Source organism: Hemiscyllium ocellatum, chromosome 3 (genome assembly GCF_020745735.1).
Source record: "Hemiscyllium ocellatum isolate sHemOce1 chromosome 3, sHemOce1.pat.X.cur, whole genome shotgun sequence".
Taxonomy (NCBI): Eukaryota; Metazoa; Chordata; class Chondrichthyes; order Orectolobiformes; family Hemiscylliidae; genus Hemiscyllium; species Hemiscyllium ocellatum.
The window spans coordinates 47298549-47314770 of record NC_083403.1 but is presented as its reverse complement, the minus strand read 5'-3'; the positions used below and the strand labels follow the sequence as shown (position 1 = coordinate 47314770).

Genomic DNA, 16222 nt, shown 5'->3' with positions numbered 1-16222 from the left:
ATAAAAGATCTTAAAGTAAGGGAACCCTTAGGAAGCAGTGATCATAATATGGTAGAGTTCAGTCTGCAGTTTGAAAGAGAGAAGGCAAAATCGGATGTAATGGTGTTACAGTTAAATAAAGGTAATTTTGAGGGAATGAGAGAGGAACTGACAAAAATAGACTGGAAGCAGAGCCTAGTGGGGAAGACAGTAGAGCAAAAATGGCAGGAGTTTGTGGGTATAATTGAGGACACAGTACAGAGGTTCATCCCTAAGAAAAGAAAGATTATCCGGGGAGGGATTAGACAGCCATGGCTGACAAAGGAAGTCAGGAAATGCATTAAAGAAAAAGAGAGATCCTATAAAGTGGCCAATAGCACTGGGAAATCAGAAGATTGGGAAGGCTACAAAAACAAACAGAGGATAACAAAGAGAGAAATAAGGAAGGAGAGGATCAAATATGAAGGTAGGCTAGCCAGTAATATTAGAAATGATAGTAAAAGTTTCTTTCAGTACATAAGAAACAAATGACAGGCAAAAGTAGACATTGGGCCACTTCAAACTGATGCTGGAAGCCTAGTGATGGGAGATAAGGAAATAGCAGGAGAACTTAACAAGTACTTTGCATCAGTCTTCACAGTAGAAGACATGAGTAATATCCCAACAATTAAAGGGTGTCAGGGGGCTGAGTTCAGTATGGTTGCTATTACAAAAGAGAAAGTGATAGAAAAGCTAAAAGGTCTTAAAATTGATAAATCTCCTGGCCCCGATGGGATACATCCTAGAGTTCTGAGAGAGGTGGCTGAAGAAATAGTGGAGGCATTGGTTGAGATTTTTTAAAGTCACCGGAGTCAGGGAAAGTCCCGGATGACTGGAAGATCACTGTTGTAACCCCCCTTGTTCAAGAAAGGATCAAGACAAAAGATGGAAAACTATAGGCCAATTAGCCTAACCTCGGTTGTTGGTAAAATTCTAGAATCCATCATTAAGGATGAGGTTTCTAAATTCTTGGAAGAGCAGGGTCGGATTAGAACAAGTCAACATGGACTTAGTAAGAGGAGGTCATGTCTGACAAACCTGTTGGAATTCTTTGAAGAGGTGACAAGTAGGTTAGACCAGGGAAACCCAGTGGATGTGGTCTATCTAGACTTCCAAAAGGCCTTTGGTAAGGTGCCACATGGGAGGCTGCTGAGCAAGGTGAGGGTCCATGGTGTTCGAGGTGAGCTACTGGTATGGATTGAAGATTGGCTGTCTGACAGAAGGCAGAAAGTTGGGATAAAAGGTTCTTTTTCGGAATGGCAGCCGGTGACAAGCGGTGTCCCGCAGAGTTCAGTGTTGGGGCCGCAGCTGTTCACATTATATATTAATGATCTGGATGAAGGGACTGGGGGCATTCTAGCGACGTTTGCCGATGATACTAAGTTAGGTGGACAGGCAGGTAGTACTGAGGAAGTGGGGAGGCTGCAGAAGGATCTAGACAGTTTGGGAGAGTGGTCCAGGAAATGGCTGATGGAATTCAACGTGAGCAAATGCGAGGTCTTGCACTTTGGAAAAAAGAATAAAAGTGTAGACTACTTTCTAAACGGTGAGAAAATTTGTAAAGCCAAAGTACAAAGGGATCTGGGAGTGCTAGTCGAGGATTCTCTAAAGGTAAACATGCAGGTTGAGTCCGTGATTAAGAAAGCGAATGCAATGTTCTCATTTATCTCAAGAGGGTTGGAATATAAAAGCAACATTGTACTACTGAGACTTAATAAAGCTCTGGTTAGGCTCCATTTGGGGTACTGTGTCCAGTTTTGGTCCCCACACCTCAGGAAGGACACACTGGAGCGTGTCCAGCGGAGATTCACACGGATGATCCCTGGAATGGAAGGTCTCTATGCTATGGGGCAGTAGCACTAATCACATTATTTTTAATAGATCATTGTTTCAATTTATAGAAAGCACAAATACAGGTAAAATCCAACTGACACAGTCTGAATCATAGAAAGTAGAATGTCCAAAATATTTCAAAAGTGGCAGCATTACCAATCAATTGTGAAATGCCTTTAGTAAAGTAAATAGCTAAGACAAAGAGATTGAAGGACAGATTCAGAGAGGTGAACAAAAACTTCAGCTCAGAATTGAACCAAATAGGGGTTCCATAGGACTAGATTAGGGTAGAGAGTGTACATATTTAGAAAATAACAATCTGTGATTGCAATGTCCTAATGGCTGTATTTAGTCTCTTTGATAACACTTCCATATTTACACCACAAATCTTTATCAGCCATAGAGTCATAGAGATGTACAGCACTGAAACAGACCCTTTGATCCAACTCATCCATGCCAACCAGATATGCCATCCCAATCTAGTCCCACCTGTTAGCACCCTGAGCAAGAACAATCCACTTCGTACCATTCTCCTGCCCCACTCTAACAGTGTTTTACATCTTCATCTCCTTCCAATTTAAGTATTTTAAAATAATTCTTCTAAACACCTGCTTGATTCTTTTTATAATAATATAAATGCATATACTTTTGTTATAAACTGGTTTAGTTAGTTCTTGGCCAGCATGAAAGGCTTGCTGGGTTTGTTTCTATGCTAAATGGCACAGTGATACACAGTACTGTGAGCCTGATATTTTAGGCTAAGGGGATAATGAGCAAAAAGACACAGTAAAGGAAAGTAGGGCTATTGGGAGCATCTAAGTTGGCTCAGAGTGTGTAAGCGATATGAGAGGAAGCAAAGAACCCAGCGATGCAGCTAGCCCAGTCCATGAGCTGGGCACATGACCCTGAGTGCATATGTTTTGGATGCAATATTACAAAGATAGCCTGAGGTGCAGCATTGAAGTGCAGAAGTATGTTGAAGGTAGATTGGAGATGTGCCTTGTCAGATGCCAATGTTTATGTGGCCAGTCCCACGGAGTGTGCTTTGAGATGTTCTGATGCCTGTTGGCTGACATGAAGATCCTCTGAAGCAAGTGGCAAGCAGATGCCACCAGGTATCTGCTCTGACATCCATATCAAGAATTCACAACACCTACCATGTTCGGCAATAAGAGATGAACAATACATGCTGATCCAGCGGGAATGCCTGCACTCCCTGAACAGGAAATAATGGGAATTTAATTTTTTTGCCAACTTCTTTTTGTCTAGTGTAACACAGTTCTTTTTTTTAAAAAACTTATTTCGTAAATGTTTTGTTGATTGTATTGAAAGTACACGGGCAGCCTGTCATGGATGTGTTCAGTAACTGACTTACATGGTTTAAAAAAAAACTTAGGATCTAACAATTCAGGTTTCAATCTGGGATCTGACTTGCCCAGTATTATCATCAGTTCGGATCATAACAAAGTGGAGATTCTTGTTGGAAAATAATTATTTGAAATTATGAGAGGTTACTGATTACTTTAGTCAACAAGTACATGGAGATAGGAAGTATGTAATCAGGAGTGCTGTGAATTATATCACACAGATTGGAAGTTTAAAATGGCTTTGACTGTTGGTACAACCTTTCTGAGAGTGTAAGATGTGATGGTGGTATTTGTAATTTTTGAATAAGACTAAACGGAGAGAGTTAGCAGAGAAATGGAAGGTAAAAATTAAAGCGGAGGTTCATAAAGATGATAAGATTAAAGTGCTTACCTAACAGGTATTGTTAAAAGGAGAGAACCCCGGAGTAATATATCATAACTAGAATTAGCAAAGATTCAGTTATAAATGAAAAACTTGAATTGGAGGAAAAAGAGAAGAAAAGAGAAATCGAAAAAGACATTTAAAAAGAGAAACAGAAATGGAACGTGAGAGGGAGAGAGAAATCAGACAATGTGACGTGGTTAGAGAACAGCACACACTAAGGGAACAAAGAAGAGATAATGATTTGGATTATAATTGTGATTCCTGAGAAATTTGATTGAACGAGAAATCTTCATTCAGTGCCTAAATTTAGAATGATGGAGTTGAAAGATATTTCAGCTTATTTGAAAAATAACTGTGAAATTCACGAGATCAAAAGATGCTTGGATCTGAGATGTTGAGGAATGCCCTAATAAGTAGAGCTTTCGACGTCTCCACCAGTTTGTTAGCAGATCAATCTATGGACTACAGAGTGATTAAGAGGGCAGCTGTTAAGGTTAAGGGAGAACTTCACCTTGAAGCTTATCAATTAGAATTCAGGAGTTTAAGAAAAATCAAATATTTGCATTACTTGCAAGAAAAAAATAACTGTTACAGAAAATTTTTGACAATGAAAGATATCATGATTATGGAATAATTCAGAAATAGTACTCTGGTTACAAATAACATCTTTAGATCAAGCATTAAGTATCAAAGATCAAAGAAGTGGCAGTCCTGGCAGATTCCTATGATATCTTACACAGACAGTTACAATAGGGAAATAGTCATTTGGGAATCAACTAGAAAATTGGGAGGGTGGAAAATCTGAGAATGAAAAAGGTTTAGGGGGTTGCAGATTTCGACCCCATGACACTGAAGGAACGGAAAATATTTCCGTATCAGGATGGTGAGTGGCTAGGAAGGGAATTTGCAGTTGGTGGTGTTCTCATGTATTGCTGCCTTTATCTTTCTAGATGGTAGTGGTCGTGGGTTTGGAAGCTGCAGTTTAAGGAGCTTGGTGACTTTCTGCAGTACACATTGTAGATGGTACACACTGCTGCCATTGAGAGCCGGTGGTAGAGGGACAGAATGTTTGTGGGTTTGCTGCCAATACAATGGGTTGCTTTGTCCTGGATAGTGTGAGCTTCGAGAATGTTGTTGAAACATAATCCATCCAGGTTTATGGGGATCATTCTGCCAAACCACATCATCATTGTTTCTCTACCAGACAAACTCACACACTACTTCTGCCCTTCAGATCTTCACTTTGGAGCTCAGGGACAGCCAAGACTTGTATACTTCTGTCAGATCCCTTCATAGCTATCACAGGATGTGTTTTATTGCTCTCACCTTACATTCTCAGAGTTCATTTACTTTGTACTTACTTAGAGACTGCTATGTATAGTGTTTCACCCACTGGGACATTGGACTTTTCCAGTTCGCTAAATCAATCCAGGCTGGTCAGTGTGGTGGCATGACCTCCTTTGCCAATTAGCAAGAAAAAGTACTGTCCTCATTTCCAGCAGCACCTCTACATCCCTGTGGGGAAACTGAGGAGCCAACTTGCATTTCTGAACCATTTCCTTGGGTATAACAATGGAGGGCCACAGTGTGAAGGGCCGCTCCTGGCTTGCAGTGTCAGAAGTAATGCCCAGCTGGCATTTAAATATAGTGCCAAAGCTATAAGTATCACAAAATCCTGGCAGCCCTGAGCACTTACACCCCTCCTGCTGCACTACTCCACGAGACGGGCAGTGGAGAAGACAGTTGCATGATTAATGAGCTGAACAGCAGAAGACTGAGAAACATTGACATGGGCTGTGGCAGATTGGATGTCAGTCTCATTTGAAAGAGCACTTCGGCGAGCAAGTTAGAAAATTCAGGATAAATTTAGAATCTAACAAGCCAGATTCACTCTGGGATCTAACTTGAGCACTGTTTATATCAGCTGGGATCACAACATTAATGAAATGGAAAAGACACCAGCTTCTCTATCTCTCTCTATAATTATATTGCTGCCTTTATCCTTCTGGATGGTAATAATAAGTAGAGCTTATGAATGTCTACACCAGTTTGTTAGCAGAGAAATCTACGGACTACAGAGTGATTACGAGGGCAGCTGTTAAGGTTAAGGGAGAACTTCTGCTAGACGCTTATCAACTAGAATTCAGTAGTTTATGAAAAATAATTTTTCATGGATTTGAAAGCTGCAGTTTAAGGAGTTTGGTGACTTTCTGCAGTACACATTGTAGATGGTACACACTGCTGCTGTTGAGAGCTGTTGGTAGAGGGACAGAACATTTGTGGGTTTGCTGCCAGTACAATGGGTTGCTTTGTCCTGGATAGTGTGAAGCTTCACGTCTGGAATCAACATAAGACTTTGTATTGTCTTCATATCCTATACTGTCTTTCCAAATTTGATACCAATCACAGAACATGTTATTCTAATGTGACCAAAACAATAATTGATATTGATTTATCTACTATTTGAAATTGGTTCAAATTTCACTCAGGTTTGTGCCAGTAAGAGTGCGGTAGGTTTTTCAGACATATGGTGGGACCAATCTGTACTTAAGTTAAACATCTAATGAATACAGGTGCTGTATCTCATGAGGAAATACAACATAGGATATTGAGCTCAATTTTGATACAACCTAACTTTGGAACAAATAAACATGAAATAAACAAAAACAGAGATGATTCAAAAAATTCAGCAGGTCTGGCAGCATCTGTGGAGAGAAAGCAGAATTAATATTCTGTTTTTGTTTCTGATTTCCAGCATCTGCAGTTCTTTCAGTTCTTTGTAAAGTGGAGTAATGCTGAAACTGAGTAAATGTTGTGTGCATTCTGCTTGGAAAAAAAATGTAAAATCAGAATGTGAATGCATAATATCTTGCCTTACTTCATATACTTCATCATAATCTAATCTCTTTTCCAATTGCTCCTGACAGGGGATTCACTCTTCTCCCTTGTAGTTTCTATGGGCTGATTGTCAGTTGCAGTTTTTTTGATGGGATTTCACCACAACACTTAACAAGATTTCTCACCTTACCTGATCAAACTCACTTCATTAGCTACCTATCCCAAGCCTACAGCATCTCTCCTATCTGTTTTGAGCTCAAACTTACCACACTTTGTTTGTGAAATAACACTGAACTCAGCAGGTATCTGCGACAGGAACCCAGGCACTTATGCCACATTTGAAAAGCTATTGTGCACCCAAAAATGTGATGCCAATCTAACATTGCCCTTCACTGATTCTGTAGTGGCATAGCAATCACAAAGCCATTCTGCTTACATTACATGGGCAGCATGGCTAACAACACCATTCTCTCTACCAAGATGCTGTTTAATTCCCAGGTCACACATGTTACCTGTTCTGAACCACATCCCATGATCCCTCTCTAAGTCACTGTAACACTCTCCCCAAGGCCCACTAAGGACCACAGTTTGTCCCTGACCAGTAGGGAAACATTACATACAGTCAAGCCATCGGAAGATTATAAATGCTGCAGCATTCTGCTCTCATCGATTGGAACCAGCAATCAATGAGGTCCTGTCTGTCTCGTAGTGTTTGATATAGCTGAGGTCTGTCTCACACACACAAGGAGATCTTCCTCCTCTGCAGTGGCTGTCCTCCTCTTCCTCAGAAGGCTGCACCAGGTTTCCCCAGCTCCCCAGCATCCAGGCAGCACGACATTACCTGCTCCAATTGTGCACAGCACAGTACACTAGGATGATTCAGCTCATTCTGTCCAGACTTTACTGGTGAGCCTCTCCCAGCCCAGTCTAAGCAGCAGGAACTGTATCGGCACAACCCCTCCCTGGGCCTGGTCACAGCATCTATGCCAACTTGGTGAAGATGTCTCACCGGTTGAAAGAGCAGCACTTTACGTCAAAATGTGAGTGCCTACTGCACTCCGACCCTGTCCCCATTCCAGACCCAAGTCAATCGTTCAACATTCCATTGAATTCAGTAGAGTCCATCATCATACTTATGTTGCAGCAATGGTCCCCTCCTCAAACAGTAATCATGGAAATTTCACCAAGTGTTGGGATGCTATTGGCCAGCACTCGCCTTTTTTTTAATTATAGTCACAAATGTCAGCAGCATTGAGATGGCTAGGTTAGATTTGTAAAGACCAATGGCTTGGTATAAGTCATGTTTGACCAGTGTTTTAAAATCTGAAGCAGGTTTACTCTGTATAGATCACAAATGGGTGAAGAAACAAACTCCTCCTATGGCCTATCGTGCCCTCAAATGCTGTTCTACTTACTCTCCATATAACCTGAGTTACCCCTGTCACCATCCATGTCCCCACCTCAACATGTGCCTCTGCTTGCCCCACCAGTTTGATTTGCCTATCCTTTTTGGCAGAGATACTCCCAGTGCCCCTTTACGACCTGCTGCACCATCCTTAGTGGTGAACAGTAGGATTCCCAGGATTGCATTTGCTGCAGATTTGATACGTTTCAATGAACGGCCCTTAGGCTTGACTGACTGGACCTCTGACTGCTGTGTTTGCAGTTCCTTGGCTAATGGTATCCAATTCCCATGAGGAATAATACTGACCAGTCCCCTAATTGCAGTCAGACACATATTCCCTGACTGTGCCCGATGGAGTATGGACTAGACAATTGCCTATGGTTAATCCTCTTGACTGTGTACAGACTGTGCCCATTGTTGACAGTCTCAGAATTTCCTGACTAACAACAACCCACATCTCCCCCACTACCTCCCCCCCCCCAATACACACACACACACACACACACACACCACACTTTGACTGGTCTGAGGTCTAACTCCCACCAACTTTCTGACACGGCCATTTTGTTGAATGATCATGCAGTGTGTTTGCCTCACAGGCAGCTGGCACATGCAATGGGTATTAGATTGATGTCTGGGTGTGCCATACACTAGATAACCACCTTCAGATCCCTCCTGGCAAGAAGCCTGTGTGGGTCTCTGCACAAACAATCATGTCGATACAGCTGTATTCATTAGCTTTAGGCTCTGTTAAAGTGCCAATGCTCCAACAGGCTTGGCAACGCAAGGACACTGTGCAGAGGTAAGTCGGCACTAAATAAGTAAATGTCAAGTGAGCAAGCAAGCAGCCCTGAGATATAGCCTGGCTCAGTCCATGAGCTGGGTGCCTGACCGCAATTTGTCCTTTCTGTAGCCTTTCATTGCTAGTTGCTGGTCCACCTGGAAATGCAGATATGTGCTTCCTAAAGGTCTTAGTGAATTAGAAAGCTGTCATGAAGATCCAGTCCTACACTGGCTCGCTCCCACAACTCTTTCCTCAGTATATCGGTAACTGCTTCAGTGCTGTTTCATGCTCCCGACAGAACCTTGACAAATTTGTTCATTCTTCCTCCAATTTCCGCTCCCCCCCAACCTAGAACTTTCACATTGTCCATTTCCTACACTTCCCTTCCTTTCCTTGATCTCTCTGTCTCCATTTCAGGGAATAAACTGCACAATGCTATCCACTACAAAGCCACTGACTCCCACAGGTACTTTCACTCCAGCTTGTCATACCCCACGTACTGGAAGGGTTCCATCCCATCCTCCCAGTTCTTTTGCTTATGTCGCATCTGCTCGGATGATGCCACCTTCCAAAACAGCGCTGCTGACAAGGCTCACCTTCTTCCATAACCTTGGTTTCCTGCCCACTGTGGTTGAGAAGGGCCTCAACCGCATCTGACCTATCATTCGAGCTTCTGCCCTTCCCCCTTTACATCACTCATAACAGCATTATTGGGTCCCCCTTGTCCTCACTTTTCATCCCACCAGCCTCCCCATTCAATGAATTATTCTTTGCCATTTCAGACAACTCCAGCAAAATGCCACCACCAGACACATCTTCCCCTCACTTGCCCTCCGAAACACGCTAGTCCATTCCATAACCACAAACACCACCCCTTCCCACAGCACTTTCCCAAATTACTGTAGAAAGTGCAAAGCCTGCCCCTTCACCTTCACCCTACTCACCATCCAAGGGCCTAAACAGTCCTCCAATCTTGTGTATTGTATTCACTGCACACAATGTGGCCTACTCTGGAGAAACCAAATGCAGACTGGCTGACCGCTTTGTGAAATATCTCCGGTTTCGCACAAGCAGGATCCTGACCTTCGTGTAGCTGGTCATTTTAACACAGGGTCCTGCCCACATGTCTGTCCTCAGTATGCTGCAATGTTCCAGCGAATCACAGCACAAACTGGGATAGAACAGAACAGAAAACAGTACAGCACAGTACAGGCCCTTCGACCCTCGATGTTGTGCCAATCTTTTATCCTATTCCAAGATCCGCTTAACTCACACTTTACTATCATCCATGTGCCTAGTCAAGTGTCGCTTAAATGTCCTGTAAATATATATATGGCTTACCGGTAGAATGGATTCTAGACTGCGATTGGGCGTGTCCTCGGCGTTCGGCGGTCACGTGGTCCTCTGATGCGTGCGCAGAGGATGATCACGTGATGCTCCGAGACGCGGGGTAATGTGGTCTCCATGTTTCGCGCTCCGGAAGAGTGCCGGGAGGTCACATGATTGGCCGTTTCGCGCCCCAGAAGTGTGCAAGTCTGCCGTTTCGTGCCCGAAAGGAGGCCGCGTGGTGCTCCTTTTCAGAGACAAAGGAGGGTCACCTGGGATCGGACATCCGGGAATGCGAGGAGGCAGGGAATGGAGTCAGAGCAACAGCCAATTAGAAGACAATCTCACTTGAGTGATTGTACGATGCTTTGTATGGTATAAAAGACTGGGTCAGGGGCAGGAATACGTCTTTGTTCGTTGTGAACTGACTTACTTAGTAGTTAGCAACATCACATCTTCAGACTAGGCACTGTACAGCCTTCTGAATGTAACATTGAGTTCAACATCTTCAAATTGTGAACCAGATCTCACTCCTTCTCTTTCTTTTAGCTTTACTTGTTACATTCTCTGTCACCATGTCCTCTCTCCCCTCTCTCATCCAGTGGAACTGCCTGTTCTTTCCAGTGTGGCAGTTAGACACACCATTGCTATTCTATTCTCACATTCTGATCACTTAATCTGAACCATCAACATCTTTTCTCCATCAGCACTCTACACTCACTACCACCCTCCTCACCCCCACTCCAATCATTGTATAAATGCCATCCCTCCCCACTTCACTTCATCCCTGCTGAAGAGTCGTCTAGACTTATAATGTTAGCTTGTCCTCTGACCATGGATGCTCCCTGGTAAAAACAATGACTGCAGATGCTGGAAACCAGATTCTGGATCAGTGGTGCTGGAAGAGCACAGCAGTTCGGGCAGCATCCAACGAGCAGCAAAATCGACGTTTCGGGCAAAAGCCCTTCATCAGGAATCATGGATGCTCCCTGACCTGCTGTGATCTTCAGCATTTGTTGTTTTCAGTACACATTCCAGCACCTGCAGCAATTTGCTCTGACATCATGATGACCCAGCTGCGTTTGTCAAATATTGTAGTGTGTGTATGTGTGTGTGTTTGTGTGTGTGTACACGTGTGTGTGTGTGTGTGTGTGTTTATGTATGGATTGTGCCTTGCAATGGTGTTTGATGCTGAGAAACATGGAGGCTCCTTGCAGCTAGGGATGAGCTGAAGGTGTGCGTTGGGAATTCTTGACGTCTGCTTTGATCGGAAAGATAGAAAGCTGCATCTTAATGAAGTGACTTGTGCACTTAATAAACCACTTAACAAGCAGTAATCCACCTCAATCAGCAACTCACTGCTGCCGAATGAGAAACTTGCCTTAGTGCCTCGCAGATGTATAAAGGATGAACAAATTTCTCCCAATATCAAGACAGACCTTATCAGACTTCTCATGTGATTCTGCCACAAACCTGGCCACAGAACATATCATTCTTGTAAGATTTCACCCATAGTTTCTTCACCATCTTTTAATTCTCTACTTTCACAATACTGCTTTAGCATTTTCCTCTTAATTTCTTCTTGTATTCTATCCCAATTACCTTGATCTTCCCCTTGTTTCTTTGCATTTTTTCTTAATTGGTAATTTTCCATTATTCTTAAATTTCGTGATATCAAAATGCATGAATAATAATCAACAGTTATCCTGATGAAAAATGATAACCAAGTTCCTCCAAAACAAAATAAGTGACTTTTCATTTGGTGTGCTGAATGCATTAAAATCACCAAATGAGTACTTGAAAAGATCTCCCATATCTGTTTTATTACAGAGGTTTTATTAAGCATTGGAATCCTAATGTGGAGGAGACATCTCAACATTCAAGGAAAATATTGCAAATATTATTTCATCCATCTGACTTGTATTGGCAATTTCTATCCTGGACTATTTTATAAGATAGGCTCCATCAACTGTCTTTGCCCAACATCGCCAAATACAATTATGAAGTGGATGGTTTTAATCTTGACACAAGCCTTTTCTTGAAATGACTGCTATTAGAGTGGCCCTTAGCCACTCAACATTACATCATATTGCAAACAATTTCCTAAACTGCTAAACATGAAAGACATCTTTTGCAAACAATTCCTAATCTCCTCAAAATCCTAGTATCAATATTCTACCTATAATTGAGCATGATGTTTTTGTTCTCCTTATTAAGTAAATCACTTAATCATTCCTAACCATTTTTAACGACTATTATTAAAAGGTGCAAGCTTGAAAATAATCTGAGAGTAAAAGCCTAATTAGAGTTTAATTAGAGTTTAAGACGTGTTGCAAAGGTGAGATGAACAAAATATGTCATTCTATGGCAATACAATACTGAAGAATAACAAGAAACTGGAGGACACATGAAAACATTTATAAAATTTCAATAGCTTAGTCCACAGACTTGAAAAATTTTAGCATGACTTTCTTACAATTTTCACAAAAAACATATTTTTCTTCTGTGAAAATCAATGCCAACTGATTAATTTCATCTGGACAAATGTCATTGTTTTTCACAAATGTGCAGAAATTTCACTTTTGCAAAATGCTGTTTCTGATTAAATTGAAACTTCAGACTATTAATGGTTTACATACTAGCTTCGAAAAAGCAAAGTCATTTTTCAATAGCAAAAAAGAGAGGGACCGTTGGGAATACAAAGGAAAGAGAAAGGAATGAGGGAATTAAAAAAGTTAGTTGAAAACCTTCAGCCATGAAAAGACATATAGCTTATTAAAGATTTTTAGAACATATACATAGCTGAAAGTATCATTCATTTGTCTGACAAGTATCTTCTTATTGAGCATATTGTTAATATTGTGAAAGTTACACAAGATAAATGCATTCTGTAAAAATTCTCTTTCCAAATGTTGAGTCTGTGAAATTATAAGTTGTAGAGAATTGTATATTTAATTTTACATAAATTTTGGCAGATCTTGAACTTGCTTAAATGTCCGTGTTGATCAGAAATTAAAAGTGAAATGCAGTTCGGTTAGTTTCCCAACTGACAAAGTCACATTTAGCAAACCATTAATGATGTGACGCATCCCAGATTATTTTTATACCTTGTTTGACAGACACTTCTGGGAATGTCTTCTTGTTTAACATCGTCAGCAGAGCTTCCAGTTAAACTTCCTTACGTGGCATTAAATACTGCTGAGCTGAATGGCATTTACTCACCCTGCACTCTAAGAATCATGGTCTGGCTTGGCAAGAAGCTAGAAACACATATTTTTCACAACAGCTGACCTCCAAAGTTAGGCCCATCTGGTCCTGTTTTCAATAAGTTTTGGGATCAGTCTGCACTAATTAGAGGAAAATTTTAAGTCAACAATTGAAATACTTGGTCTTTTCATATCCACAGACTGACAGTTGGACAAAGGGTCTAATTGCTTTCATGGGTCTACAAGTTATGTTCTTTTTTCAGCTCCCCAAGCTCTGAGCCAGATACTAGTGTCGACGTGCTGTGAGAGATTTTTGGATCAACAGCAGTCCTGTCTATTTTGAGCTTTGTCACAGCTTGAAATTTTAATTTATTTTGATGATGCTGCCAGTCATATTATGACAGGCCCTGACTTAATCTTAGAATAGCAGGTATTTCCCTTAGCAGAAGAAGTAGTTTTGAACAATTGAGGAGATACATACATTTCAATTTTGATCCAGTACAATATATGATTATGTTATTAAGAGATGATCATGAATGAATACTGGAAAATGTTCAGCCGACTGTCAAGGAAGCCTCCTGTCAAACTCTGCACATTTGCCTCTGGAATGGTAGAACAGGAAAGTGTCAGGTCTGAAAGCCTCAGGACAGTTGGCGAATGCCTTGACCACTGGAGTTATAAATGTCATATGACAAACCTTTTTCTGGAGACACTTGGGAATAGAGTTGAATTTTGATTTAAAGGTTTTTTTTGCTGAATTAGCTGTAACCTAGATTACTTATTTTTAGAAATGTGAAATGAATTTAATAAATTTGACATTTTGAATTCGGTATAGAGTTTATTATAACTCTGCAACAATCATTTTTCTTTTATTTCTTATCCATCTATTTTTGAAGTTCAGTTGTATGCGCTTTACAGCTGTTCAGTAGAGTTCATGCTTTATGAAATTTTAGCTTAACTGGTAATGAGCACATAATGTTAGGCGTTAGTGTTATGTTTGTTTCCTCGGCACAAGATTGGAAAAGCTTCGATAACACAAAATAGTAAAGAAGCCATACAGTAGGTCAGTCATTTCAAGTTTATAGATTGTTTTGAATGTTAGAAATCAAAACAATTTTTAGTGAGTTATTTAAGTGCATCCATGTTCTTAATAAAGCTAATCATATTACACAGATGTTAAGTAAATAATTCAGAGAAAAAAACTTCTATTGAGCAATCAGAAAAAATGAAATTCCATTCATTTGGGCTCATTGCCTTAATTTTCAACTAATTTCTGTCAAATAAATTATCCTTGACTGCACAAGAAATGAGGTGGGTCCAAATCTAATCAGTAACCTTTCACCACATTCTCTGAAAAAACCCAGTTGCTCTATAATTACACTAAGAACATTTCTTTACATTTTATTCATCTTTTATTTATACTACACAACATTGTCATGCTATACCTTAGATATTCATTAAAAAACAACGAAATTCTTGTTTGGCACAAACTGATAAAAACAAATGATACATGTTCGAATCAATTCGCTTTGATTTATATTCAGTTTTCCATTCATGTCATTTTGCTTCAGGCGATTAATAGATCGCTCCAAAGCAATTATATTATTTTAAATAGGATCCAAAACAATCTTTCACATAGATGAAATTGAAGGTATGGATTGCTATTCGCAAGCTTTCAAACATTGTGTTTAAAATGCTTCTACTTTGCACAGTAATACTGAAAACGGCTTAGTATTTTTTTAAGAGAAACAAATGATGCATAATCTAATAGGTGCACTATACAACAAAATGATTGCCTCTAGTTACCAGGAAGTAAACTCTTCATTACAAAGTGGGTGATGAAATATAAATAATCCGGTGCCACTTGGTGTTTGACTCGATTAATGGTTCGACTCTCGAGTTTCGTCATTTGAAAGAACTAGGAACCCATTGACGATCGGAGAGCTACAACAACAATGAAGAAATTATAAAGAAAAAAAAAATACTCCGATCTTAACCTGGAGATAAATCTGACTTTAGTCTGACAGAAAATCCCCGTGGTTTACCTGGTCCACTCTTACTTTTAGCGCCGAAATAATCCTGTCCCAGAAAGAATGGGCATTATTAAACATAACACGGTTCGAATATAGTAGTCGAGAGTTCGACACTGGCCCTCTTGGCCGCCGCTCTAACAAAACGCTGGACATCAATTTTTATCAGAGGAAAGGAAATAGCGCGCCCCGGGAAGGGAGACTGGCAAATCATTCGATTTGGGGGGTGCAAAAGAAACTGTCGAAAGTAAGCTACGATTGAAATTTCCAGTTGGTAAGTAAAACTAATGCTACAGTGACAGGGCAGAAGCCGAAAGTTGCCAAATTGCTGATCAGTTTTAAATGCATGTTCCCCGTGTATTCAATGTTTCGCATTTCACAGGACACTTGGATTTCGCTTAAGTTTGGGGCATTATTTTACTCTTTCTAATTTAAATCCAATCAAAGCGGAGATTGGCTGAAAATGTGTTTGAAATGTGGAAGATAGCTGACTTTCTTGCTTTGTTTCAAATGTTTTATCACCTTACCGTATGCCCTCGGTCAGCTTCATAGAAAGGTGAATGGATCAACCCACCTTCTCTCTCCTGTCCTTAATTGCTGAAGTCGAGAAAGAAAAATCAATATAATGCCATTAATTTATTTAAAAGTATTGTTTCATGGAATGTGGGCATTGCTGCTAAAGCCATTCTTTGTTGTCTGTTCCTTGAGAAGGTGGTGCTGCAGTCCATGTGTTAAGAAGGGAGTTTCAGAATTGCCACTCAGTGACAATGAAGGAATAGCTATACAGGCCCAGGCTTTCCAATGGTCAGATAGTCGTTTCTGCAGGATGGACTGAGACTGTCCATTAGGAGCATGCGGAGTTCTCTATTCAGGTGGCTCCAGGAGATTTGTCAGGGAAATTTTAAAATTATCTTTAATAAGAATTCCCCTGAAAACAACTCCTTAAAGTCGAAGAATGAGTCATAATGGCAAGTCTTATCTTTAGACTCACCACTAACACATATCCAACTGACACATCTGACTCCTCACA

General features: G+C 40.7%; 1 protein-coding gene across 2 annotated transcripts in view; it reads left to right on the top strand.

The window, feature by feature from the left end:
* The first annotated feature begins 15220 nt into the window (after positions 1 to 15220).
* eya4 (EYA transcriptional coactivator and phosphatase 4) overlaps positions 15221 to 16222 on the top strand; it is a 545404-nt gene continuing 544402 nt past the window's right edge. For both annotated transcript variants that reach the window (XM_060849772.1, XM_060849764.1), the window contains exon 1: positions 15221 to 15466. The gene's annotated coding sequence lies outside the window, so the exon portion shown is untranslated. The remainder of the gene's footprint in view (positions 15467 to 16222) is intronic.